Consider the following 20,166-nt stretch of genomic DNA (forward strand, 5'->3'; position numbering starts at 1 on the left):
AATGAACTAGAAGTGTCAAGTATCACCCTGTTTCATATAACGATTTAATATTCAGAATGAATATTACAGGCAAATGGGTTAGTTTTCCTTGATGTTTATGAACTTGCTGTAAAAGCAGATGGATAATCACTATAGCAACTTAGCACATAAGGAGAGAGTCATTGAAAAGCATTCTGTAATCAGCACTGTGACCTTGACAGCTCTCACTTCCAATTGCCTAAACAATATTTTTCATCTGTTGTAATCAGACAAATTTCTTGCATACCAGTAAAGCTAGCTGGACTATCCCAAGACATACTCTGTGTTGGAGTGAACAAATCTAAGAAAGGTCATGCATCTCAGTTCAAGATATTTTGTTATGTGTTCCCCTTTGGCATCTTAAATATTTTTGTATTTCAAACTTAGTACACTGAAATAATTAAGTAGCAAGTGGAGTTCATCTATATCAAATTTTGCAAAACACTGTCCCTCAAAGGTTCTTCATAGACAAACTGAGACAAAAAGGCTAGACAAGAGGACCACCAGATGGGCTGAGAACTGCCTGACTTGCCAAGCTCAGAGAATTGTTATCAGTGACAAGAGCTCCAGCTGGAGGTTTCTCTGTAGTGGCGTACCCCAAGGGCTGATGCTGGGACCAATGTTGTTTAACAGCATCATTGACTACCTGAATAATGGGACTGAAGGCAGAATTGGTAGGTTTAGAGATTATATGAAACTTTGGCGCAATGACTGATGCACTACACAGTTATATTGCCACTCAGAGGGACACTGACAGGTTGCAGAAACAGTCTGACAGAAGCCTCATGAAATTCAACAAAAGAAAATGCCCAGTCCTGTTTCTGAGGGAATGGCCTTGTGCAACAGTACAGGTTTGGACAGAGCAACTGAAAAGCAGCTTGGCAGGAGAGGACCAGAGTGTCACGGTGGACACGAAGTTAAACATGAATAAGCAATTCTCCCTTGGCGTAAAGAGTATCAGTAGTACACTGGCCTGTGATAGGAAAATTCTTGCCAATTGGTCAAGAGAAGTGAGTCTCCCCTTCACTGGTGCAAAGAAGACATGGATATACTGCAGAAAATTGGAAAAGGGTCAGAAAGATGATTAAGGCACTGAAAATATGTTGTATGAGAAAAGGCAGAATCAGCTGGAACCTGATGTGGGAAGTGGTAAAAAAGGATGAAACCAGACAGAATAAGTGTCAGGACAAAAGAAACAATAAGCACAAAATCAAATATGAAAATTCCAACATGAACATAAGGAAAAAAATCTAAACACTGTACTGTGTGGGTAATTCAGCACTGAGAAAACCTGTCTTCCATCCTTTAGGATGTTCAAAACCCAAGTGGACATGGCCCTGAGCAAGCTGCTCTTGGTGACCCTAATCAGAGCAGAAGGGTTGACTAGACCATTTCCAGGTGTGCCATTCAACCTCAGTGACTGATTGTGTGGTAACGCATTGTGATAGGACTCGAACTGAAGCAGGTGATATCTGGTTTACTCCAATTTATCTACCCATCTGCAACTGCCCAGAGATCTTCACCTTTCCTGTAGTAGCCCAGTCTAATGTCAATACTGCAAGCTGTTCTGCTACTCCTCTCATGAACTGGGATCATTATATAACTTTGTCATGGAAACAGAAATAAAAAAATCTGTATCACAACATTATTAGTAAGTTTTGCAAAGAAGAAAGGAAAAATAAGAAATGAGACCCAGCACAACTTTCCAACTGGTATGTGTATACCTCCCTTCGGAAAGTATAATTCCCAGCTTCAGTGGGAGTAGGCAAGTATGTTCTGCTGTGGACCTACAGGCTGAGGATATGAGCTACCCTAACTTTACCATACTAGAAACTAGATTACCAACTAGAAACTAGAGATATCTCATTGACTTAGCTGACTGCTCTACGAGTCATTTGGGCATGTGATGACCAGTTTCCATGAAAATCTCAAATGATTATATTTTCTCAGAATTTCTGGTGGTTTTTTAATGTTTAGCTGAGGTGAAAGTATCACACGAACAGGCCTTAGAACATTTAACTGATTAACCAGGAAATCTTGAGTATTTATTTAGCGCTCAAAGGGATTTATGTGCAAAGTATTGCAGGCTTGTCTCTTTCCTGCATAAATGCAAGTACTGAAAAATTGAGTTAAGAAATTCAAGGTAAGGATAGTGGCTGACAGCAGAGAGTGACAATGCCTTACTCCAGCAAACAGAGGGAACCTCTCTCTTATTTTTTGTGTTTGTGCTCCAAGCTGAAAACAAAAAATACTTTGGTGTGCATTCAAACATTGAAAATTAATAACCTTGTCTTAATTTAAAAATTTCTGTATTAATGAGATCTTGGATAAGGTTTTTGTTATATGATCAGGCCAACAATGATAGATAACAAAAGCCCTTATTAAAACTGGCATAAAGAATTTCTTCATACCCCAGCAATTCTTCAAATAAAGATAAAATTTCTAGCTTGTCGTACTGAGGTGACTGAGGAAACTTTCCTGACTGACAGTAAAGATGCCCTGCTGGGGGGTGAATTGCCCTTCTTTCTCAACAGAAAGAAGTAGAATATGTTTTGTTTTTTTCTTAAAAAAAACCCATATATTTTTTTAAGGAAGTAAGAAGTCATTTACAGCAGAATTTTTCGTGCTGAGAAATGTGTAACTCATACTCGAACAGTGTCACAGTTTCATGCTACATCATGAATGTCCCTGGGATTTGCTGGAGTTTATTTTGATCTGATAAGCCAAGAGGCTCCAAGATAATCTTATCACAGACAGCAACCTCCATGCATTCCTTTTGATTATGGTGGAACAAAAAACACATGGGAGAAATATCACCATTCAAATACAATTTTGTATCTGAGTATCTGAGAATTGAAGTAATGAAAGATGCAATGGAGGCAAAGGCCTTGTTTTTGATATAGAGATGGGAAATAAGAAACTAAACTCCCTGAAGTAGCTGCACATTGCACATTGCCAGTGGACAGTTTATCCCCAGGGTGCTTTCTTCAATGCTGCTGAGTCCCCACTGCATGGTCCAAACTTGCTTATTTGCCTAAACCAATACAGAAATCACACACATTAGCAGTCACGGAATGTCTTATATTTGCAGATTTTTTATGTAAAACAGACATGTATATGAGTTTCTTCCAATGATCCTGACCTTAGAAATATTTGGGTTTGAAATAATTATTAAAAATGTATGGAACATTGTAGATAAAGTTATTATACTTCATGTTTATTTTGGTCTTTTTGAGATCAGAACAATACTTGCCTTGTAGTAAGCATGTGCAGCCTTCAGAAGCATAACTAAATGAAAGCCTGAGTGTTCAAGCTGCTCATGGCTTGGAGGGGTGCGCTGTTCCCTGGGTAAATACTGTCTGGAGGGAAGAGTCCAAAAAGTGATAGTGAATGGAGCTAAATCCATGTTTTGACAGGTCACCAGTGATGTTCTCCAGGGTCCAGTCCTATTTAATAAATTTATCAATGATCTGGGAATCAAGGCAATCAAGTGCACCCTCAGAAAGCTTGCAGAATACACCAAGCTGGAAGGAGTGTTGATCTGCTGTAGGGTAGGAAGGCTCTGCAGAGGCATTTGAACAGGCTGGGTTGGTGGGCTGAGGCCAACGGTGTGAGGTTCAACAAAGTAAACGTTGGGTCCTGCCCTTGAGTCACAACAACCCCATGCATTGCTCCAGGCTTTGGGAAGAGTACAAGTAAAGCTGCTTGGCAGAAAAGGATCTGGGGGTGCTGTTGATATCCAGCTGAATATGAGGCAGAGTGTGCTAAGCTGACCAGGTAGGCCAATGGCATCCTAGCCTGTATCAGAAAATGTGTGGCCAGAAGGACCAGTGACTGTCCCCCTGTACTCAGCACAGGTGAAACCACTCCTCAAACACTGTTGTGATGAGTTGATCTTGGCTGAACACCAGATGCCCACCAAGCTGCTCTAACACTTCCCTGCCTCAGTAAGACAGGAGAGCAAAATGCAACAGTAAAAAAAAAACTTATAGGTCTATATCAGGCAGTTTCCTAAAGCAAAAATGAAAAGTTGCATGCATGCAAGCTAAGGAAGGAACTACAGATTTTATTCTCTAATTCCCTACAGCACATGATGTTCTGCCACTTCCTAGGAAGCAGAGATTCAGGGCACATAGTAGTTGCTCCACAAAACAAACATAAAAAATTGAATGCTCCCCCTTTCTCCTCCTCCTTTCTTTAGCTTTTATATCTGAGGAGATGCCACATGGAATGGAATATCCCTTTGGTCACTTTGGGTCAGCTGCCCTAGCGGTGTCCCCTCCCTAGATCTTGCCCTGCCCCAGCCTATGGATAGAAGGCAGAATGTTTGAGAGACATTGCCAGTGATGTGCCAGCCCTGCTCAGCAGAAGCCCAAACACTGGTGTGTCATCAACACCTATCAATGATATCAATACCAACAGCTCTGGGAAGGCTGCTGTGGGGAGAATTAACCTCATCCCAGCCAGACCCAATACAAATGTGTTCAGTTCTCAGCCCCTCAATACAAGAGGCAAATGGCCTCAAGTTGCACCATGGCAGGTTTAGATTAGGTACTAGGAAAAAATTTCTTCATTGAAATGGTGGTAGGGCAATGGAACAGGCTGCTCAGGGAAGTGGTAGGGTCACCATTCCTAGAAATATTCAAAATACACGTGGATGTGGTACTTGGGGATATGATTTAGCAGTGAATATAGTGGTGCTGGATTAATGGTTTGACTCTATGCTGCTAAAAAGTATTTTTCAACCTTAATGATTCTATAATCATGCTCCAAGCCATCCCCAACATTGAGAGCTCCAGGATTTTACTCCTGTCCCTGAGAGAGCTGCCTGCTTGGGAACCACTTCCCTTCATCTTCTCCCAAGGCCATCAAAGTCCTCCTCATGGAGACACTCATCTTCATCACAGAAAATCACCTCCTGGTAGTTCCCATTCTGGGGCTCAGTCTTCTACACTTGGTAGAGATACCAGGACAGTGTCACCAGCAGGGTAGGATTTCCTTCAAAGTTATGTGATACTTACAGGTAGCAAAAATAGTCAGAGCTCTTAGCTGGCTGGCTAGCATATATTACACTCATTTTATGGCCTCTAGCAGACTGTGGGGCTTCATAACTTGGTACCTATTAGTAAACATGGAACACGATAACTTGAGCTCTGAGTTTGGTTTGAAATTCAGTGACTGCTGAAACAATTTAAAAGCAGGTCTCCAGATATACCATATCATTTTTTCATGACCTCACTGGCAACTGCACAGAGCCACATACAATGCATGGATGTAAACCTTTACAAAAACATTATATTATCTAACCTTGCCCTGTTAATCCAGGCTGTTCTCTTTTTTCCCCATTATATATACAATTGGAGCAGAATAACTGCCTTTCAGTTCAATATTAATTCCTGCTTATTAACAAAGCTTGAAAATTTTATTACAATGGGAGCTTTATTAAAATAGCTTTCTGAAATAATTAATATGTAAAGATATTAATAAAAAGCACACTCCTAAACAGCTACATGAATATATTCATCACCTTTAGGAACTCTTGAAAGAACCTCGGGTGGTTTATTTCCCTTCTACTGTTTGAAAATAGCATTAAAAAGCTTAATTTGCTTTCTCAAGGTCACTCATTTAAGTTACTGACAGAGTGGTAATTGCAGGGTAGAAAAGCCAAGGTACTGAATGCTAGCAACCACAGCACTGGCACTGGTGCCCTCGGTCTAATCAGTGCTTTCCTACTCTTGGGATAAATATAGCATTTTGTTTTTTCCTTTTTCCTCTAAAGAAAGAGATGGTCTGCAATTTCTGCTGGCTGCTGAGAATTTGGTTTGCTGGAGCTTTGGTGGCTGAAAATGAACCAGCAGCAGGTGGCAGCAGTTTGTCACACTTCCAGCCTCCTCTGGGTTCACAGGCAACAATTTCTGGCCACATAAATGACTCTTTGCCTCTTGGATTTGTTCTGTATTTCTGCAGAAAAGAGATTTGACTCTTCTGGAAAGGTTTTCTACCAGACTTCAAAGAAAGCTTGGTACTGGGCAACTCCTGGTGATGCCAGGTATGCCCAGCCACCTATTCTGCCTTCCTTGGAAGACTGCCTGCATGGATGCAGAGAACAGTGATGTTCTAGGAAGCTGGGGTACAATGATGAAGAAAGGGGCACATACTTATTTTGTCAGTCTCTTGGGTACCACAAGTGTATCCTGAATTATGTGTGATGATCAGAATCATTTATGCCAACCTCTAAAGCAAGACTATAAAGCACTAAAATATTCCCTATGAAGTGAACCTATTAATTGCAGTGCTTAAGTGCTACATTTTGTTGCATCCGAATACATGCCAGTAATGCATTTTTTGTTTATTTCTAATTAACATGCATGGTTTCTCCCTTCTTAACTTGCACTTTATAACACAAGCAGTGTCTCAAGGATATGTAAGATAATTGTTTTGCACTGAAATGGCCATGTTTTTCATCTGTTAGCTACAGTTATTGTGTGCAGGAATGCTGTTAAAACCTTAGTAAACATTATTAGCCACAAAAAGAATGATGATAGTCAATGAGTGCTAAGCTGTGGACTAATGGAATGATGCATGGTACAATGTAAGAACAAGGGAAAACAACAAAAGGAGTTCCACCCTTGCAAGCAAGCTGAGCTTTATGAAATCTCTAAAGATAAATTCAGCAGGGTAAAGAGCGATTATGCACGTGCTGCAAATTCTGCTTCTTAGTAGAACAAGCTGGTTCTGAGTTACCTATTAAAAACACCTATTTTCATGTCCTTGCCAGAGGTAAATAAAGGGACAAAAGTCTTCTATACATACACATTATGATTCATGGAAGAGCAGCATAGGTAAAACTATGCCTGTTCTAGCTTCTATTAATTTTTACTATTTAATCCATTACCATTATTTAAACACAGAAAGTTGTCATAGTCACCTTGAACAAGTGAATTAGGACATACTTTATAAAATAATTTTAATGAAAGGCAACATGCCTTACTAAATAGGCAACCTCTCTTCTACTAACCCAATATTCCATTCCTGTTTATTAGAGTGATTTGGAACATAAATTTTCTGAGATTGATTTCAGAATCTCTTGATTTTTGTTTCCTCTGTTCCATGGATGAGGATAGTGATTTGCATCTCCTGTTCAAAGCATTCAAAGTGACAGAGAGCAAATGCTGTCTGATATGCAAGTAGAAATGAACCTGTGGTGGTACAAACCAGAAATAACCCACTGAAGGGTTTAATTTTATTTTGCTTTTATCCTGGAACACTAAGGGGGTGAAGGATACAAATTTTTGTATTTTGATATTTTCTAATGCCAACAAGCATTTTCTACACTCTTCAAAATTGTCTTATCAAGCTGTTGTACCAAGCTGCATCATCAATGTAGTCCGTGACAGTGGAATTAGAGATTTTGGAGCTAATTTTCAAATTCACAGTGTCTGTGTTGAAAGAGACTGCAGCTTTGCAGGAGCTTACATGCAGTGAAATTCAGCAGGACAGAAGTCACTGCTTTTCCTTTTTTGTGACTTTGCTTGTGTGCCATGCATCTGAGATGCTAGGGAAGGTAGCCTTTTGCAGGGGTGAAGATTTGAGGCCATATGAAAACATCTCTGCAAAAGAGAGCTCGCAGACTGTCTCATTACACAGGATATGGAAAGATGATAACATGAAGTTCCGGCTCCCTATTTTAATTTGTTATCTAAGAGAAAACATAAAAATGAGTGGTTCAATTAGCCTGATTGTGCCTGAATCTGCAGTAATAGAATCACAGAATCATCGAGTACCCTGAGCTGGAAGGGTCATTGAGTCCAACTCCTGGCATGCTGTATTTAACAGTGTTTGTCCTAGTCAAGCATTTTCTCTAGCAATTTGAACCCCATTATTTACATTCTCATGACTCTAGAATATTTCTTGAATGTTTCTCCCAAACAAAATCTACTAGTCAGCAAAATGTTAAAATTATTATATACAGCTATATAACTATCTTATTTCAGTCATCCATATGATATTTATGTCATGAAATTCTAATAGCTCTTGGAAGAGTATGAGCAGACAGTTGTAATGTTCTGGGCATGGATTAGATCCCAGCAGAATTATTACATCTATAAGTTTATCTGTTAATGCTTATCAGCCATCAAGCTGCAAGTTCTGACTTGTGTGTCCCATTTGCTTTACATCAATATGCTAACACAATCAGATTGCTAGTTCAGATTAACTAAAAGCAGATTAGGAACTAGAGAACACCAAAATTTTTCTAGAAAGAATATTCTTAAAAATGAACACAAAGGAGAAACAGTGACTGACAATTACTAAGAAAAATCATTACACAAGACTAAGAAATAAATCCAACTACAAAGTCTAGTTAATATCAAGAATATCACACCTATGTACAAAGAGTGTAAATAATTGCCTACCAGACTCCTGTTTCAATCACTCTTATTTTCTTTACTTCATTTTACATATGGGAAGAGTTGTTTAACTTCAGGTTTCTAGGCATGTTTAAAAGCCAATATTACTATACATACACCTTAACCTGGAGTACAGTGTGCAGGAGATGAGAATGGATAGTTCCTGGGAAATGCTCTCTCTGCTGCCCAGGAAAATCTATGGTTTGACTTCATTTTGCAGGGCAGAGAATTGTCGGAAGGCTATTTTACAACTTCCCAATATTGCCAGGACTTCTGTCGCATCAATTTGTCTTTTCCCAAGAGATTGTGCTTTTTCATCATGTTAGTGTAAGACTGGGAGAACAGCTGTATTTCCCACTCAAACTGTGTCCCTTAGGGCTGTGAAAAGTTACCTCCAAACTTCTGCTTAAGACTCTTCAGTTCCCTGAATAACTTGCAGAGAAGATTACTTGGAATATTTTCAGGAAACATATTTTTTCCTAAAGAGTGGAGAACTCCCACACGTGTTTGCTGCCTTTTTTCATTGTTGGGGTACAGCTTACTTTTAGGGAGGAGTTACTGTAGTCCCTACAGTACCTGCCACAATCCAGCATCTATAGAGAGATAAATCTGAGGTGTCAGAGCTGCTGTTGTTTTGACACATCATACACATTCCTTCTCCACTTTCTATTTTAACTGTTTATTGGTATTAGAGAGATTGAGTTGCTGTACATCTCCTTCCATTGTTAGGCACACTTGCCTTCAACAGCTAAAGAAGAAAGTACCAGCTGGGCTGAACATGCTGTTTGTGACCCATGAAGAAAAAGATCAGTAGATTTTATTAGGTAACTCAGAAATTTGTTATGGTTTAACAGCTTTAAATGTTTGACTGAACCAGTCCAACTATTCTTTGCACAACCCTGAATCAATGGGAGCAAGGGCAAGTTCATAAGTGTTACAGCTATCCTTTTTACAGCCTGACTTTGGGGGAGAGATGAAGAGATAACAAGCAAATCCCAGGGCAACAAGCATCTTCCTAAGTCTGAAAGGATTACATTTTGCAAAAAAAAGGACAATTGGCAATTAGTAAGGGTTTCTTTAGCACACTTGTCTTGAACATAATGTGTCCAGCTTAATTTGAATTGTCTTAGGTACTATTCTCCTAGCTGTTATTAAAACTTACATTTGCTTTAATTAGGCTTTAAAAAAAACAAACCCAAAACCAATGCAAACACTAACGTTCTTCATATCAGTGGCTTTTTAATCACAGTATGCAATGCTTTGCTGAATTTGAGAAGAGGAATTCTGTTTTATTAAAGATGGAATTGAAGCATAATCAGCTGGATGTGTATGTTTACATCAAGCTTGTAGGGATTTAAGTCTGTTCTTCAACACCCATATGGTTACAGTAAAACTAGATCCCAAACAGGTTACTAAGCTGCAAGAATTATTTGCATGAAGGGGTTGCTGAAGACACTGCAATCTGAGTACCTGAAACTGTAGTAAACCTAATAAAATTGCCCACATTTACTGGCAGTTCAGGGAGATGCAAAGTTCTCAGCAGTACAAGTCATAGCCCTACCTCGTCTCAGTCTCAGACAGAAGCTGCACTGGTGGTTTGGAGGGGGGAGTGGGGGAGGGGGAAACATTTCTAAAAGCACACTTGGTGCTTCCAAGTGATGCAATGCCTTTAAAGTACTGACATTTAAAGCAATCATAATCTCAGTGGAGAACTAGTTTATTCTGTCATCCTCTGATTTCCTTAGCCTTAAAACTCCAAAATCCAGCTCTCATGCAGCTGACAACAGGCCCATTAACTCTGTCAAATGATGGCTTTCCTATTTTCAAACATGGTAGGATATTAAGTATTCAGTCTCTGCTATCAACAGCTGAGTGTTAATTTTCAGCAGCAGGTTTAAGTTCCTTAGCACAGTGCCCAATAATTTACTGGGTTAAATACATCAGCATTTTTTACTGCATTCCCTACTCATTCCCCCTAATCCAGACAAGAGTTTTTCAGTGGTTTTTTTAGGTGCATGTTAGTAAAACATAACCTTGTTGAGGCAAATATTTACTAGAAATGTGTTTAGGCTGTGCAAGATATCCTCAAACCAACAGCACAAGTAACTTCCATAATCAGGACTGATCCATGGGAGGTGTTGTACTTTAAAGTTTTCTACTTCACACTTGGTTTAAATTCTCTCTTGTTTTCAACATTATTTCAAAGCATTTGTGCGGTTACTTTCCAGTGCGCTGTGATGTGTTTAACAGATTCTGACGCCTCCGCTTTGAAGGTGCAGACATATTACTGCTCTGAAGATGGAGCTAAAGGTTTTTGTAAAGTTAAAAGGAACTAAACACAAATAAAAAGAAGAAATAAAAAAGTTTTTGGGTTTTCTTTTCCCTTGTAAAGAACTGATAAATAAACCATGTTTTCCTGACTGCAGCTTATAGAGTTGGACATCTGTAGCTCATTAGTTTACAACTGTCATTCAAACCAATTAATTGAAAGAATTAGGTGCTTTCTAAAAGAGGGACAGAACAAAAATAACTTCACTTTTTGAAGATTTTTTAAAAAGTGTTTCTGACTTTATTATCTGCTAAGCACAAATAGCATATTGTTCCAAATCTATTATCTTTCTTTTTTTCTCCTGTCTTCTTTCTCCTTTGCATCATCTACTGCTGGTTTAGTATATCAAAAATATCCAATAGTTCCATTTCTACCCAGAGTTACATTTTTGGAGAGGGTTGTTTTAGACTCCAGATCTGTGAAAAGACACTTTGGATGCTTTGTTTCTCACCATACAGTGACCTAGTATTTGAGTACTAACTAAATCCTCTGCATTGTAGTTCCAGATCTGATTGAAATTATTTTAAATATTCTTTCCATGCTTAATGGTCTGAATTTCAAAGAGATTCTCCAGTATTTTAGGTCTCCTAACAGTTTTTCTTTTGAAAGATTATTGCCAAATATTCTGATTTTTTTGGTTTTGCTTGACATGATTAAACTGTAATGGAATGATGTGGTGGCACAGGTTCTGCCTCCTGAGTCATAAGGAGAACTCAACAATAGTTTTAGCTGAATGATAAACCATCCTTACTAAGCACACACTGAGGGTGATGTCTGGGACTTCATGTTCCTAGGACTCTAAATTTGGCCAGCTTGTAGGGATTCCAAATTACTTTGATAGTTAAGTCCAATCCATGCTGAATCTTGAGTGTTCAGATCTGCTTTACAGTATCAAGTCTATTGTGGCACTCAAATGGATTCAGAATGTAAACTTAGCTAAATCTTGTGTGTTCAGCCCTGGAAGCCATAAATGACTACTGGCTTTGGAGCAGCAGCTACAGGAACTCCTCAGACCAGAGGTGCCTACAGTGTCCCTTTCACTCTCACTGCTCTTTCTCTGATGGCTTCTAGAAATTCCAGAGGAATCAGAAGTTAAGTAGTATTTTATGCTTCCTAAATTTTTCTGAGGAATTACATTTGATCTGTTTCACAGAATCACAAAACCAATTAGGTTGGAAAAGACCTCAGGGATAATTGAGCACAACCTATGACTGAACACCATGTCAATTAGACCATACACTAAGTGCCACGTCCAGTCTTTCCATAAACACCTCCAGGGATGGTGAGTCCACAATTTCCCAGAGTAACCTGCTCCAATGCTTCCAGTAACCCTTTTTCAGAATATTATATCGAAATCTCCCCTGGCACAACTTCAGGCTATTTCCTTTTGTCCTGTCACTAGCTGCCTGGGAGAAGAGGCAAACCTCCTGGCTACAGACTCCTTTCAGGCAGTTGTAGAGAGTGGTAAGGTCACTCCTGAGCCTTCTTTTCTCCAGGCTAACCAACCCCAGGACCCCCAGCCACTTGTCATAGGACATGCATAATCTATGTCCAGTTTTGTGGTTATGGATCTCAGAGAATGAAATAGGTCCTGAAGTTGTCAGCTTTTTTATTGAAAAACAATTCCTCAGCACATCCTTGACCAGTGGCAGCTGGGAAGGCCACAAACTCATACGTTTCCAAATTGGTTTGCTCTCCAACAGACACTTGCATAAAGGTCAATTGTTTTCATAATATAGAGCTAAAGCCTTTTGTTACAATATCTTTGCTAAAAATGCTACATATAGAAAGAGTTCTCAGGATGATGTTTTGAAAACAATTTACATTTTCATTAATAGAGGTGAGCCAATGGGCTCAAAAAAACCTTTTTAACAGTTTTACATAATAAAGATGGTTTATGAAAGGGATTTCTCAACCTCCTGGAGCTGGTGATAGGGAGAGGGGAGAAAGAATATCAGACTTAACAGGTCTCATGATAACATCAACTTGTAATCCTGTTTAAGATGACTGCGGGTAAGTACTACTTTTTGGGACTCTAGGAGGCCCAGAAAGCTGCACTTTGAAAACTTCAACTACCTGAGCTTCTGGGGAAAGGAGAGATTTTCTGCTAATTGTGAAGATCCGTGACTTCCTTACAGTAGTCAAATGTTGTGAGCACTGAGATACACTTTAAACATCCCTGGCAAGCTCATTGCAAAGTATGAAACAGAAAGATAACATCATTAGTTAACTCAAGATAAAGATTTTTATAGAGAATAATACCAGGAATAGGTGGGTCTGAAGGAAGTCCACTGTTATTCATAGTTTCCCAGAGATGAAATATTTATGTCCTGTACTGTATAAGCTGCCCTCAGTTTTTGTTAAAAATTAAATATAGGCCCTTACTACTTCTTGACCTCATCTCCAAGCTGTTTCTGTGATTTTGTCTGTTGGATAAAAGAATACCTCAGTGTCAGATTTGAAGCCATAAGATGAAACTTCACTCTGTTGTCTTCTGCCTGAGGAATTCCCAACCCACTCACATGAATGCACCAGCAGCAGCATCAGAGTAGAGCTATTGAATTATTTAGATTGGAAAAGACCTTTAAGACCAAGTTCAACCATAAACCTAACACTGCTAAAAATACCTCTAGACCATGCCCCCAGGTGCCATATCTTCACATCTTCACATCTTTTAAATATCTCCTGGGATGGTGACTCAACCACTTCTCCGGGCAGCTTGTTCTGATGCTCTAAATGATTTAGTGTTGAAATTTTTTCCTAATATCCAAACTAAGCTTCCCCTGCAGCCAGTTCAGGCCATTTCCTCTTGTGTATAACTTTTTTACTTGAGAAAAGAGACAGATATCTTTCCTCCCAGCTTGCAGCCATTGGAAGGATCAATGTCACTTCTTTCTGATCACAATTTGCACCTAAAAATCTCCAGTGTAAAAATTGTGAAGAGTGGTTCACCTAAATTTTAAAGAAAACCTGGTTCTTTACAGGAGTTCTCCTCTAAGATTGATCATAATTATGATTATTACGAGTTTGAACCTATGTTTTTTAGATATGTTCTTAGCCTTTGCAGGCAGGAAAAACTAATGTACAGAACTACCTCAGCCTTGCAACAATCACTGCACTGGAGTGCAAACAATTTTTACAGTAAAATGCAGTCACTAAGACTTTTATGACTTTTATCTCGGAGACTGAATGGTCTTTCCTTGATTGTGTATTTTACAATGGTCAAAGCTTAATATTTTATACATCACTGTTTTTTACTGAAGATATCAGATTATTTTTGTAGGTTCAACTTGCTCATATTCCTGCCTCTCACCATACCTGCTCTATTTCGCATATGAAAGGGCTCCTTAGCTTTCAAGAGGGATATGTTGTTACTCTTGTTTCTGTCTGCCTGTTCATAGTGTGACTGTAAAGCATTTTTCTTCTTTGGGGAGAACTACCTAAGCTGTTCCATCCTAAACTGAGATGAAAATTTGGGAAAATTCCAGTGCTGAAAGTTTTAGATCACGTCTATTGCAATGGTTTTGATGTTTATCCTTGAGTAGAGAGATTATAGAAAATAGAGGGGAAAGCAGCATATAACCATTACTGTGGTACTAGTCATCTAAGAAACTCGCTAGAAATGTTAGCAGTTCTCCACATTTTGTGAAGTATTTTCTCTGGTAACCATGAGTTTCCACTATGTGCCTTCTCTTGTCCATTTTTCCCCCACTAATTTTCCATATTCTTCTATTCTGCTCCCTGAAAAGACACTGTTCAGCAAAAGCAGCATATAACCATTACTGTGGTACTAGTCATCTAAGAAACTCACTAGAAATGTTAGCAGTTCTCCACATTTTGTGAAGTATTTTCTCTGGTAACCATGAGTTTCCACTATGTGCCTTCTCTTGTCCATTTTTCCCCCACTAATTTTCCATATTCTTCTATTCTGCTCCCTGAAAAGACACTGTTCAGCAAGCAGCTGTGCTTAGTAAAGAAGTTATGCATGCCTTACAATGCACATGTTTTCAGCAGCCTCCTCCCTAGACGTGGCAGCTGTCAATGACACAGAGATTTGAAATTTGCCATCACATAAGGGTGTGATATAAAATATTCCCTGTAAAAGGAACAAATTAAAAAATAAAGCCAAATTTCCAGATGCTACTTTTAGTTGAGATGGTTGCAAGCACATGTGAAATCCATATAGTAATTAACTGTTCCAACACAGGAACTAGAACAATAATTCAAAGGATCCTACTGTTAGAAACAGCTGAAGGTTAAGAATGCAATGATTAGTCATTAAGAATCAGAAATACTCTGCAAACAGGCTATATCCAAGATAATATACTTTTAAAGTTTTTATTTTTTTATTTTTTTTTTTTTAATTCTAAGAACAGGAGCAGAGAGAAGCAGGTCAGAACCACAGAGAATTACTTTGGATTAGCTTTTAGAAAAATCAGAAATAGATGTATGAAATTATTATAACAAAAAATACTATTTTAAAAAATAAACTGGTTCCTCCTCATCATTTGCTGAAGCACTTGTGAAAAAATCTATAGAGAAATCTCATAACCAGGGAGATGCAATTGAAAATGCGTGCATCAGTGCTCTGCTTGTGTGGGAGACACCAATAACATTTGACACAGAGAAAGAAATTATACTTCTCTTTTCTGGAAATATTTATCCTACATTGGCAGAGCTGACATTCTACAAAGAATAACTACAAATTCAATTTATGCAGTAGGAAGAATGGGCTTGAAATTACAAATCTCTTTATCTTTTTCAGCTTAGTTATTGTTTGTGGAAGTTCTGACTTATGAGTTATATTTTTATTTTTATTTCCTGTCTGGTTTTGTTTTCTCAGATTAAATATCTTGGTTTAGATAGAAAGGAAAACACTGAGGATCAATTTATATGATTCCACTTGCTTTAACAGCAAGACATGGATGAAAAAGAACAAGAACAGAATTCCACCTTGGAGTTATTTTTGCTTAGGGAAATCAGAACACATTGAAATGAAGATTGTCATTAAAATGAACAGTGTTTTGTCTTTCCTATCCTACAGTAAGTTACAGGTGCAAATGAGTGCTCTGTGCACTACCTGGGACAGTCCCTTCACTGGTGGAAGGCACCAAAGATATTCTGAATATATATTACTTGGATTTTGTATGCAAACTTAATTTTAGACTTTATAAGTTTTGGTTTTGTTTTTTTTGTTTTTGTTTTTTTTTCTTTTATTTATAAATAAGCATCCACCACATGAAAAAGAGAGTGTTTTATGAAGTTATACTGCTTCAATTTCTCCTGGTTGTTATGTATCTTTTGTATTATTATGTATCTCTTGTATCTCTATGTAACTCTTTTGCTTATTGTTTTCACACTCTATAATAATGGAAAGAGCTGTCATAGAAGAACTGTAGGAAACTAATTGGAAATCACTCAAAGTTTGATTAATTAAGTGTAATTTACTTTTTGGCATTTTTGAAAGAAACAAATGCTTTCTTTCAAAAGTAAAGTTGCTGAGTTTCATTTTATCAGAGTTAAGCAGCTTTCTTCTGAATATAAATGTTTTGATTCCCTTATTTTTATCTAGCATAAAGTCACAATAAACTCTGCATAATTTCTGAGCCATATCCCCTGCTACATTATATCAATTTAATGATGGTATAACTCAGTGAAATAAAGAGAAACAAAAATTTACTGACTTAAATATTCAATACTGCTTATACACTGGTAAATTAATCCTATAATATAATACCCATACATTTTGAATCTGATGCTCGAAAAAGTTGTTATGTAAAGTGAATAAAGAAATCAATGTAATATGGCATTATTTTACAGGTTTTAAATTTAAAAATATGCTAAATTTTGTACTTATATTTAATAGGTTCACAAAGTTGAAAAACATACATCTAAGAAACAAAACTCCCAATGCCATTTGCAATATATTCCCAAAAATGAGCTAAATTTTTATTATAATTTTTTTTTTGTAGTTAATTTAGAGTCTGGCCTGAAAATATTTCAAGGAGAGTTGCTTCTGTATTTTCAGACTGGTTTTGGACTAAGTACAAAGCAGATAAACTACTGGAGTTAAAGAATCAATAGGATGACATATCTTTGCTCCAGTAAAGTTCTTTTCCAGTGTCAGAAGTGAATTATTCCTGAAATTACATGTTATGATTACAAAAGAACTAGAATAATTTTAACAAATTCTTATTTATTTTCCAGCTCCCTTGGTAAAATTTACTTTCCGGTTAAATCAATTTTTATTTAAATCATGATGTAAATGTCTGTGAACTTGGAGGTTTATATATTCAACATTTCTTGCTTTACCAGTCAACCTTTTTTTTTTTTTTGTTTGTCCAAGCATGTCAAGACTGTAATTAGCACTGGACTTGTCAAATTCACAGGCAGTATAAAGCATTGGCCTTGAAACAGTTACCTGACTTACAGGTATGTGCTCTGACAGCAAATGTTCAAAATGCATAGGATAAAAAATTTGTGAATGTATGCATTTCAATTTTTTAAGAGAAATTGTTGCTATTACTGGGATCCATTAAACTCATTCCAGCACAAGGCTGTGTTGTCCCATATTAAAGTCACTTAAAAGAAATGCATGCATCAGATATTTATAAATATAACTGATACAAGAAGGATGGATTTCTTTTGATTTGAAACACGCATAGGGAGAAAATCCACATGAACAAATTTGACTTGTTTTAGAAAAGGAGAATTTCATTAAGATTAGTAAAAATCTGAAAATGCAGACAGTAAAGAGTAAGGAATAAATAACAGGTACTGTAAATATATCAAGTTAGGCAGATGATCAACAGATTAAACAGCTAACTAAGAAACTCTCCAGCCCACCTGGTGCTGCAAATGCCTAATTTTTCAGGTGCTGCAACTGAACAGCTCATGGAAGTTTCTGCTTCTCAAATGGCAGATAATTCCTAAGAAAGGGAAAAAAGAAACAGAAAAAATCTTTAGAATCACAAGCCTTCCATGTCTGCAAAAACATTTGTGCCTATGTCACTAATTTACCTCCATAAGGCAGACAAAAAATTGAAAACCTTGGAAAAACATCCAGCCCTCTGCCTGCTGCTACAAATTTTTTGGGGAACAAGCAGGGATGAAAGCCTGGCATCAACTGCTCTGTAGCACCAGCTTGTGTGCTTGTTCTTGTGACACACAGAGAGCACTGGAACAGTCAAGGTAAACAATACAGAGAAGATCAGTGAACCTACTCATGATGTTTGGTGTTATTGAATGTCAGCAAGAGTAGGAAAACCTACTTCTACCTTTAAAATAAAGAAAAACCACAACTTACACAACAAAACTCTCTTGCTTTGAAGCAGTTTTTCACTTGCCATTAGTCTAACTAACAGGGGTGGTTTTTTGTTTTTTTTTTCTCATTGAAATACAATGGCACAGTCTTAGTTTAGCAAGGTAGCTTCATCGTTTTAATATTTGATACAGCATAAGCAAGCCTCTCTCCCACATAAGAGATTTTTCAGAATATTACTGCACTTAATCTACCTTCCTATGGTGTGGGTAAACCTCAGGAAGATGGTGATTCTGAGAGAAAACAAATACAAGGATGTCAGATAGCAAAAGCTTGCATGTTTACTGTTGTCTTTCCTAAACTAAAGCATGTATCCAAATATGAAAACATCACACTCGTGAAAAAATCTGTAATGTGAAAATGAAGTTATACAAGAACAAATCATCCTTGTTAAAATCATAGAACACTGTAAAACAGAAACATTTAATTTATATTATTAGGGAAACAAAAAAATGATTCTGAAAATTCTCTTAAGAACTCAGAAAAATAAATAAATGTCATGATCACTGAGTTATAAGAACAAGCCTATTTCTTCAGAATTACACAACAAAACCCCTACAGGTTATTACTTTCTTTGCAAAATAGACATGAATAATATAATATATAACCCTTCATCCTTGTTAAACCTGACAATTACTGTCACTGGCTCATACATGGATCTTTTTCTTTTGTCAGCCTTATATTTTGCAGATTTTTGATGCTCTGCTAAGACAGTGACATTTTAATAAAGCTTTGGTATGTGTGCGTTGAATTTTAAGTACAATTACTGTTCACAAAGGGAAGGGGAGGAGAATCTAGGAAGGGCAATCTTCCCAGACAGGGGACTGCCAGAGAAGATCAAATCTCCAATGTTTTATCTTCACTGGTGGATGGTGCACAAGGTTCTGATGATAACAATGGTCCTTTAAAAAAATAATTGCTAAACATGCAGGTACTCTGTTAGAAAAGAAGGCAAAGAGGAGTACTGTCTACTCTTTCACAGTCAGTACTTGGTGCTATAATTTTTCTGCTTAAATTGTTCTCACAGTCTGCAGCTCACAGTTTGTGGACAGCCTCTGCCAGCCAAAATTTTCTGATCAGCTGTTATTAGTCAGCAAACTTGCTATGTTTGATGGCTAGTGGCTTCATCCTTTCTTTACTCTCCTTGAATATCTTTTACAAGCCCTTCTCTTTCAAAAAGCTATAGGAACATACACATTAAAACGTGTTGTGTGCAGCAATAAAGTCACTTTTCCCTTTTAATGACACTACCTCAGTGGGAACAAAGATAGGATAGTAGCCATATAGTAGCCAGAATGCCATTGTACCTTCTGTAAGGTCTGTCAGGTATCCTGCTTTTATGCTGCTCTTGTGTCACCTCCTACTAGCGTTGTCACACCTCAGAAGGTCCTGCAATCACTGCACAAGCAGAACAGCAACCAGCAATTGACATTGCTTCTGTTCTTTAGCCATTCCTTGTTCCTCTAATGTAATACCTAGTGGCTAGAATATCTTCTGAATGCCCTGAGCTACCAGCTAAGTTTCACAACAAAAAGGAAAGTTCTCCTATTTTTACCTAATAGGAACAAAATGGGATATTCACAGCCTGCTCTTGCAATCCTTTTTATTGCTTCTCAAAGTCATGATCTTGGCAGCACCCAACCAGACTCTTATTGATGATAAATCCCACCAGGGCACTTCTCAGTCCTGCAGCTACAATCCCTTTACCAAGAGACAGCCTGTCCTCTCAGGGGCTGACCATCTGTCAGGTAGCTGTGAGCAGTAGCACTGCTGCTCCAAGATTAATGTCTGTTGAGAGGTGAAACAATGCTGTTTTGAGGCTTTTGTCCAAAGATATTTTTCCTGTTTCAGAAAGGGAGATATACCTGTCCTGGTTTAGGGCAAATTTGGGAGAAAACCTCCAAAGGGGGTCCCTCCAGAAAGCAAACCCACACAGCCCCTCCCCACAACCGGTTCGGGAAGGATTCCTCAGAGAGAAGTGGAAAGAACCTGTTTATTTAACAGGCACAGCACCCCCCAGCACACAAAATGAACAATACCGGACAACAAAACTCTTTCACGGCTCTGAAAAAGATGACAATTTCAGAAAG

Source organism: Motacilla alba, chromosome 2 (genome assembly GCF_015832195.1).
Source record: "Motacilla alba alba isolate MOTALB_02 chromosome 2, Motacilla_alba_V1.0_pri, whole genome shotgun sequence".
NCBI classification, from domain to species: domain Eukaryota; kingdom Metazoa; phylum Chordata; class Aves; order Passeriformes; family Motacillidae; genus Motacilla; species Motacilla alba.